The sequence below is a fragment of the Dioscorea cayenensis genome, chromosome 1 (genome assembly GCF_009730915.1).
Source record: "Dioscorea cayenensis subsp. rotundata cultivar TDr96_F1 chromosome 1, TDr96_F1_v2_PseudoChromosome.rev07_lg8_w22 25.fasta, whole genome shotgun sequence".
Classification (NCBI taxonomy): domain Eukaryota; kingdom Viridiplantae; phylum Streptophyta; class Magnoliopsida; order Dioscoreales; family Dioscoreaceae; genus Dioscorea; species Dioscorea cayenensis.
In genome coordinates, this window is record NC_052471.1 from 13564204 (window position 1) to 13572790 (window position 8587).

The 8587-nt window shown below is 44.3% G+C and overlaps 1 non-coding gene across 1 annotated transcript; it reads right to left on the reverse strand.

Moving 5' to 3' along the window:
- Positions 1–2609: 2609 nt before the first annotated feature.
- On the reverse strand, positions 2610–2716 carry LOC120266406. The gene has a single exon (XR_005538159.1). It is a non-coding gene; the product is annotated as a small nucleolar RNA R71 (small nucleolar RNA).
- Between the last annotated feature and the right edge of the window lie 5871 nt (positions 2717–8587).

Consider the following 8587-nt stretch of genomic DNA (forward strand, 5'->3'; position numbering starts at 1 on the left):
TGCATGTGCATCTGAATGGCCTTCAACAACAACCACATCCTTTATCTCGCAATTTTCTGTACTGAAGTTAACACGCCCAACGAGTGATAAGTGCTTGTGTTATATGAATGCGAAGCATTCTTTCCTTATGTTGAGCATTACTTTTCTCGGGTTTTTACACTAATATGTGTGTTTTTATGTTACTTTCGTGCAGGTAGGGTTGTGAGGCCGAGTATGAAGGAAAGAAACCAATGTGGATCATAATGCACTGATTTTGGAGGAAATCTTATTATGGTTCAAACGCAAAGACATAGGTCGGGTGTGAGATGCTAGAGTGTGCACCAACCTCCTCGTATTTGAGTTAGCACAACCATTTGGAGGGCATAAGGGGAGTCACACTCAAGCATTCCGACTTATGCACATAGAACAAGATCTCCACCAACTTGTCCGTCATTAAAGAAGCAAAGCGATCCACGACGTGAACGTGTGCCCGGTTTGCGTCACCTCGATGAAAGTATGGACTCGGGAAGTATTTTAGGCAGAGCACTGTAGAAAAATATTGTAGCAACACTATTCACAGTCGGCCGAAAATCACAATTCCAGAGAATCCACATGGGCATGTGGAAATTACCCACGCCCGTGTGGAAATTCCACATGGGCATGTGAAAAATCCACAGGACCGTGTGGATGCCCGATTCCAGCCCTATTTAAAGCCGATTTCATCCCCGATTTTAGGATTCTTTTCTCCATCTTTTCCCCAACTTGAGAGTGGGTTTCAGCTAGGGTTTTGAGAGGTATTGGCAAAGGTTTTGGAGAGGTTCTATGGCTCTGACATCGTTATTCCTTAGGAAGAAGGTTGGTAGGGGAGCTTCCGTTGAGGCGTATCCTATACCGGATAAGGGAATCCTTGGACGACGAGTAGAGGACTTTCCACAAGACCATCGACATGACTATCGAGGGGTTTCTCTATGGATTCATTGCTTTTACATTCTATTTCTTTGATTGTACTTAGCTCCATGGAGAGCTAAACCCCTAGTGGGTAATTGGGTATTTGTGAACCCTAGGATGTATTTGTTTCATTGAATCTCTTTATTATGCTTTCAATTAATTGATGTTTGTTGTGAGTTCCAACCTTGAATGCTTGATTATATGAACATTTCCCCTAGAGTGACACTAGGGTTGAGAGTTCTTGTTGGTAACCTTGTGAGTGAGTGACACACCACGAGCGTTAGACAAAGCTAGGTTGGAGAGGGTTGAGAGGGTGAGTCGAGAGGTACAGGGGCGTCCCCTTTCCCCTCCGGCGTGATAGATTCCACCTCCGTTCCTCGAGTTCTTTGCGGCCATAATAGAGTATATGGTCTAAGGGACGACCCTCCGCTGGGGCTTAGTTGTGCGTGTAACGGAATGAAGCGTTGAGGTGATCTTAGTATCTAGGACTTAATTGTGGTTAGGGACCTTCCACCTGGACCAAAGGGTTAGGTCTATAATTAGGAAGAGATTTATCACCTGGAATTCCCAGAGCTCATTGCAACTCTATTCGAGTGCGAAGTTGAGAGGTTATCTAATCTCTCCTCCGGGACATGTATAGAGTTAGGCATAGTTAACCTTAGATTTGGGACTATGTATTTAAGGATTTCCATGACTCACCATTACATTGATTAGGAAGCATAATAGAGGGTTCTTGCACTTGAAACAATTGTCCTAGGTGGAGCATTATCCGAATACGTCATCTTTATAGATTACCTTACCTCCTCCTTTATTCGTGCTCTCTTACTTGTTGTTTTTACTTTTGAGAATAAAATCATTGTCACACTTATCACTACTGATTTTTCACACAGCTAAGAAGCGGATTAAGTGTTTTTTATTCCCTACTCCTTGTGGATTTGATACTTGCTCATCTGGGATTATTACTTCGACAAACCCATGCACTTGCGGGATATACGCAAGGGGACCTTGTCAAGTTTTTGGCCCCGTTGCCGAGGAGTAGGCGTTTAAAGATACTTTGCACTTTGTTTTCTTAGCTATTTCACCATACATTCTATTTCATATCTACTTATTCTATCATTGTTCTGATTTCTTTTTCTTTCTTTTTGGGTGCAGCTCCAGTTTATGACCCGAGGGAATCCCTCAATATTGATTGAAGGAGATCCTGAGCTTGAACGTACACTTAGAAGAAAATGGAAAGAGCCTGTGCAAGAACAGTCTAATTTAGCTGATTTGGAAGTGGAAGAATCTGAAAACATGGCAGAACAGAATGAGCAACAGCGAAGATTATCCGATTATGCCAAACCTTCAGTGTTGGGGACACAGTCGAGTATTGTGCGTCCCCCGATTGTAGCTCAGAATTTCGAACTGAAGTCGGCATTCATCCACATGTTGCAGCAATCCACACAATTCAATGATTTGGCCGATGAAGATCCAAACAGTTATTTAGAGAGCTTTCTTGAGGTGTGTGATATGTTGAAGATAAATGGGGTAACGGATGATGCAATCAAGTTGCGAGCCTTCCCATTTTCCCTAAAGGGGAGAGCGAAGCAGTGGCTACACTCATTACCTAGAGCGTCAATTACCACGTGGGAGTAAATGGTAGAAGCTTTCTGGCCCGTTATTTCCCTCCCGGAAAATCAGCAAAGCTTAGGAATGAGATATCATCCTTTGTTCAGTTGGAATTGGAGTCTCTATTCGAGACATGGGAAAGGTTCAAGGAGCTCCTGAGAAATTGCCCACAACACGGATTCCAGGAGTGGATGATTCTTCAGACCTTTTATAAAGGTTTGAACACGAGTACAAGGCAACTCTTGGATACGGCAGCAGGAGATACCTTAGGTAGCAAGACCCCCGATGATGCCCGTCATTTAAATTGAAGAAATGGGGTTAAACAGCTACCAATTGAATGCTAGGGAGAAGAAAAAAGTGGCCGGTCTCCATGAAATAGATGCGGTAACTTCATTAGCGTCTTGACATGCATCCGAATATGCATGTGAACTGCAAGTGCATGGGTGTCGAAGTAATAAAATACCCGGTGAGTCGGGTAGTCGAATCCATAGGGAATAGGGCTACTAGTACTAATTTCTTCTATGCTTTCTAGCCTAGTGATAAATGGAAAGGTGTGGTGATCTAATGTGCGAAGAAATGAATACTGGAGACGAATATGCAAGGGTGAAATGGAGGGAGATCTCAATCAGTAAAAGTGGGGTATTCGGGCAATGCTCACCCTAGGATTCAGGTATTAGGTACCGGATAAGCAAAGTGTTTCTATGAAGAGTAAGTTAAGTCATGGAAATCCAAATATAATCGGATCCGGCCTCCCGATCACTGATACTAGTCCCCTACGAGGTCCCGGTGGAGAAATCGCTCAATCTCAACACCCTCACACCACATATGACAGCAAAGCACTTTAGGGATTTCAAGAGGTGTATCCGATTCCTAAAGATTGATCCAACCCTAATTCCCAACGAAGGATCTTAACCCCCTACAAGGTCCCGGCGGAGAAATCTCTCAATCTCACGCCTCACACCAAACATGGTTGCATAGAGCTTAGGGAACGGAGATAGAATACACCAATCAGAGGAGAAAGGGGATGCTTTCTATCTCATGACTCACCCTCTCAAACCTCTTCAATCTTGAGGTTCTCACCCTAATGGAGACCTCTCTCTCATCAAGGTGACAAATCATGCAAACCAAATAACAAAAAGATCAATAAGGCAAGCAAGCATTAGACAATCAATATTAAAACTTAATCAAACTCGGATTAAATAGAAACACTAAGCAAATCCACAAAAGATGAGAATCCTAGGGTTCACATGCCCAAATACCCTCTAGGGTTTTAGCTCTCCATGGAGCAACATACAAAACACACCATCAATGAATGAAAGTACATTAAAACCATACAAATAAACCCCCTTATATATGAACTGATGGACTTGATGGAGAGCTTCGACGTCTTGAAGGACCCACTTTGAAGCTAGGTTCACCGGTGGCTTCCTTGATGCTATGACGGAGGAGGAATCGATCAAAGTTGGTGTCGAAGCTCCTCCAAAGCCGCAAAGACCTCCTCTCCAAACCCTAGCCATCTCACCCTTCAAGAGCCGCACAAAAGATGAGAAAGAATAGAGCAAAACGGCTATTTATATGCCTTAGACCGCGTCTGTCACGGGCCACCACGCGCCCGTGTGGATTTTCCACGCAGCCATGTGGGCTGTAGGAATTTTTACGTGGGCACGTGGAATTTCCACGCAGGCACGTGATCAGTAATTTGCTACAGTAATTCTATAGTGAACCTGTTACAGTAAAAAAAAATTGCTACAGTACTTTTCACAAAACGCGGTCCAAACACTCTTCTCTTGAGGCCACATGTCTGGGCACACGTCCATGTGGTAGGCTATAAAAGTTTTCTTCATCGACGTATTTTTGAAAGGTCTTACAATCTTCACAAAGAGAAGGCACATGAAGATGTGGTTGCCTTTGTGCCCTTCCAACCAGTGAATTGACTTGAATCTTCTTGGAAGTTGGCACACATCTCCACATTTATGAACTCCTCTCGTGTCTTTGTTCTTGAATTGAACAAGAACTCCCAACATTGTATCTTTATAACCCATCCTTGCTTCCTTTTCACTCTTCATGGCATTCACAACCTATATGCATAAAAGAACACTAGATACACAATATGAGACATAAACAATGGTAAAAATGATGCTCAATGCATGTCAAACATATATAAAAATATGTCTACTCAAGCACTTATCATGGCTCAAGTGGAAAATTTGAGTAACAAATTAGATCTTCTAACTTCAAATAGAGTGGCGGCCGTGACTAATTGCACCGGTGTGGTGGAGGACATGCTCCTTTCGATTGCCCGATCTCTATCGGTGATGTTTCTTCGGTGGAGAGTATTGATTTTGTAGGTAATGGAATGAGATCTCAAGGAAACCCATATAGCAATAACTACAATCCGGGTTGGAAGAATCATCCCAATTTCTCATGGAGTAATCAGGGTCCACAAAAGGCCATGGGGCCACCGTGTTTCCAACAACAACAACAAGCCCCTAAGGTGGAAAACAGAGTCCTAGGTTTGGAAACCCTTATGAATGACTTAGAGAAGCACTTGACTAGATTTGTGTAATCTGCAAATACAAGGTTTGAATCAGTCGAGCCTACACTTCGCAACCACACCGCTTCTTTGCATAACCTTGAAAATCATATGGGGCAAATTGGGAAGTCTCTCTCTGAAAGGCCACATGGAAGCTTGTCGAGCAATACAGAGACCAACCCTAGAGAGCACGTGAAGGCGATCGTTTTGAGAAGTGGTCGTGAGGTTGAAGGTACGCTTCCGAGTGAGAAGCCAAAAGAACACGCACCTGAGGTTATAGAGGTAGAAGAGGGAACAAGCAAAGAGAAAGAGGTGGCACCCCCACCTTTCAAGCCAAGAATCCCTTATCCCTCTAGATTGAAAAATGACCAAGGGGATGAATAGTATAAGAAGTTCCTGAGTTTGTTCAAGCAAGTCCACATTAATATTCCTTTTGTTGAGGCATTGGCCCAAATGCCTAAGTATGCGAAGTTCTTGAAAGACTTGTTGACTAACAAGAGGAAGTTGGAGGAAAGTGCTTCAGTGATTTTAGATGCTTCATGCTCGGCGGTATTGCAAAAGAACATGCCGAACAAGAAGAAAGACCCGGGAAGCTTCATCATTCCGTGTAACATTGGCAATCTAGGTGAGGAAACGGCATTGGCGGACTCAGGGGCCAGTATCAACGTTATGCCATACACCTTCATTCAAAAGCTAGGCTTGGGTGAGCCTAGGCCTACTTGGATGACTTTGCAATTAGTGGACCGAACAATGCGACATCCGAGAGGCATCATTGAAGACGTGCTTGTCAAGGTGGACAAGTACATTTTTCCGGTTGACTTTGTAGTGCTAGACATCGATGAGGATGCAGATGTACCTTTGATACTTGGGAGACCGTTTTTGCGGACATCCAAGGTATTGATTGACATGGACGGCGAAGAGCTAACTTTGAGGGTTGGAGATGACAAGCTCACATACCGCCTTGCTGAAGCCATGCGGCATTCTCTTGATTTCGATGATACTTTATACTTTCTAGACACTACTGATGAGATTGTTGATGAATACATGCAGGAAATGTTCAATCCAGACCCATACAAGGGTTTGTTCGACCAAGTGGAGGATTATGAAGAAGTAATGTTGCTTGGTTCGACGGAAGAAGTACCATCTACCCTGGGGATCTTGAAGAAGGTGCTCCAAAAAATGAAGAGGGCTAGGAGACGCCACCGGAAATGCTCTAAGGTTGTTGGAGACTTACGTGAACCGAAGAAGTTGGATGAACTATTGCTAGGTGGCCCCAAGCCCGATAACACACCCTCTATCCTCAAGAGACTTTGTACATCATGCTTTCAAGTCATGGGTAAGAGGGAAACCTTCATCTATGAACCCCCGTGAGGTAAGACAAGGTACGCCAAGCTTAGTGACATTAAACAAGCGCTTCTTGGGAGGCAACCAAAGTGTTTACTGTTTAGTTATCTTCTAGTTTAGTTTGTTTGCATGAATAATTTGTTAAGTGTTGGTGTCTTGATTTTTGGAAGCTTTTGTTGAGATTTTCTTGTGGGCTTTGAGTATTCATCGAGTGTTTTCGTGTGGAATTGGCGAAGTTATGTCGTTTGAGCTTTGTTCCATGTTTTTCGCTGGTAAAACTTGCATACTAGTGCAGCCTCTGAGTGTGTAAACATGTTCAAAAGCTTTCTGCAACGCCTGCAGGTTTTTCTAAGGCATCCAGTGAAAATGCACGGGCGTGTGGAATTTTCGCACGCCCGTGTATTTGTATTGCGAGCTCATCCAGAGAAGGCACAGGGGCATGTGGCTACCCTTGTGAACCACCATGCGAATATCGCACGCCCGTCGGTAATTTCCGCACGGGCGTGTGATTTCCTGCAGAGTTTGTCAAATTTATCCCGAGAGCGCACAGGGGCGTGAACTCGCCCCTGTGGACGACCTTGTGAAACTTGCACGGGCGTGGATAATTTCCACACGCCCGTGCGAAACTCTGCAGAGGAGTTCTCTCCATCCCGAGAAGCCACAAGGACGTGCGATCACCCCTGTGAGCTGGGCCTGTGAATGCCCATGGCCATGCGGAATTTCCGCACGGGCGTGAGGAACACTTAGCGATTTTTTTCGATTTCCAGAGAAGCCACAGGGGCGTGCGGCTGCCCCTGTGGGTCGGGCGCATGGGCATGGGTATTTTCCGCATGCCCGTGCGAGAGCGTTCAGAGATAATGCGAGTTTCTTCCGAGAGCACACAGGGGCGTGCATCTGCCCATGTGGAGCTCTCTTGATGAGGCGCACGGGCGTGCGTAATTTCCACAAGCCCTTGCAATTGCGTAAAATTCGAAGAGGCGTGAGTCTTCCTATAAAAATCCTTGCATGCTCTCTTCCTTTTCATCTTCAACCGCCTGAAAACCGCTTCTAATCATATTACCGACCTCTCATCGTTGTTTTGGAGGATTTTTCTTCACATATCATGCCGATTTTTAGAGTTTTCGCATTTATTTCATCGGTAAACTTTTTATCCTCTTTTCTTCGCCAACTCTTGTTTTTCACAGATTAAATATCTGTAAGTGCGAATTTTCATTTGTACAATGCATGGTGCATGTTTAGGAAGCGTCTAGACACAGATTTAAATTAAATTCTTGAAAATTGTTGTGCACCCGTGTGGGTTTTTCACGCCCTGCAGATCCACACGGGCGTGGTAATTTCCACAAGCCCGTGTGGAATTCTGCAGTATACCACTTTTGAGCTTCTTTGATCATTTTCCTCTTTTTGTACTACAGGTATGGCACCTCTGATAAGTGTCTAAATGTAGATGTTTTCGTGTATATATCGTATTCACTTTGCATGTATTTTGTGTGGTTTGATGCCCGTTTTGCACTTAATCGTCTATTATTTGCTTTGTGGGGCATAAGGAAGCCATGGAGATCAAGAACATATCATTTGGGCGAAAAGAGAAGAAAATAGGAATTTCATACTACCCCCATACTACCCAGTATGGGGGCCATATGGACTGTAGCAGTGGATTGATTTGGAGTGTCCGCCCAGATTTCCATAATACCCAGTATGGGGGCCGTATGCACCCCGTATGGATCGCGAATCTAGGGTTTTTGGGTGCTATACGACCCCTATACGACCCGTATGCCTCGGGGGATATAAATACCAACTTTTAGGGCAGAAAAAGGGACTTTTTGCTAGACTTTTTCTTGGCCGATTTTGGGGAGATCACTTGTGAGATTTTGGGCGACCTTGGGAAGGAGAAGAAGGGCAAGGAAGCTAGAAGATCATTCAAGCCCAAGGTCCAAGACTCTCAAGGCAAGAAGGCAACATCATTCAAGGGGAGATTTACCACTATTTGAAGGAAGGAGACCCACGGCTAGAGGAAGCGTCATTCGGCACATTCTTCACCTCCTCCTTCACCATTTCATCTAGGGAGTGTAATTAATGCTTTTGTTTCATGTTTTGCTTGTTTGTATTGCTTGTTGTGGGATGATGACACACTAGACCCCAAGGCCACCGGGTGTTGGTGAACCTTGGGGTGTTTTA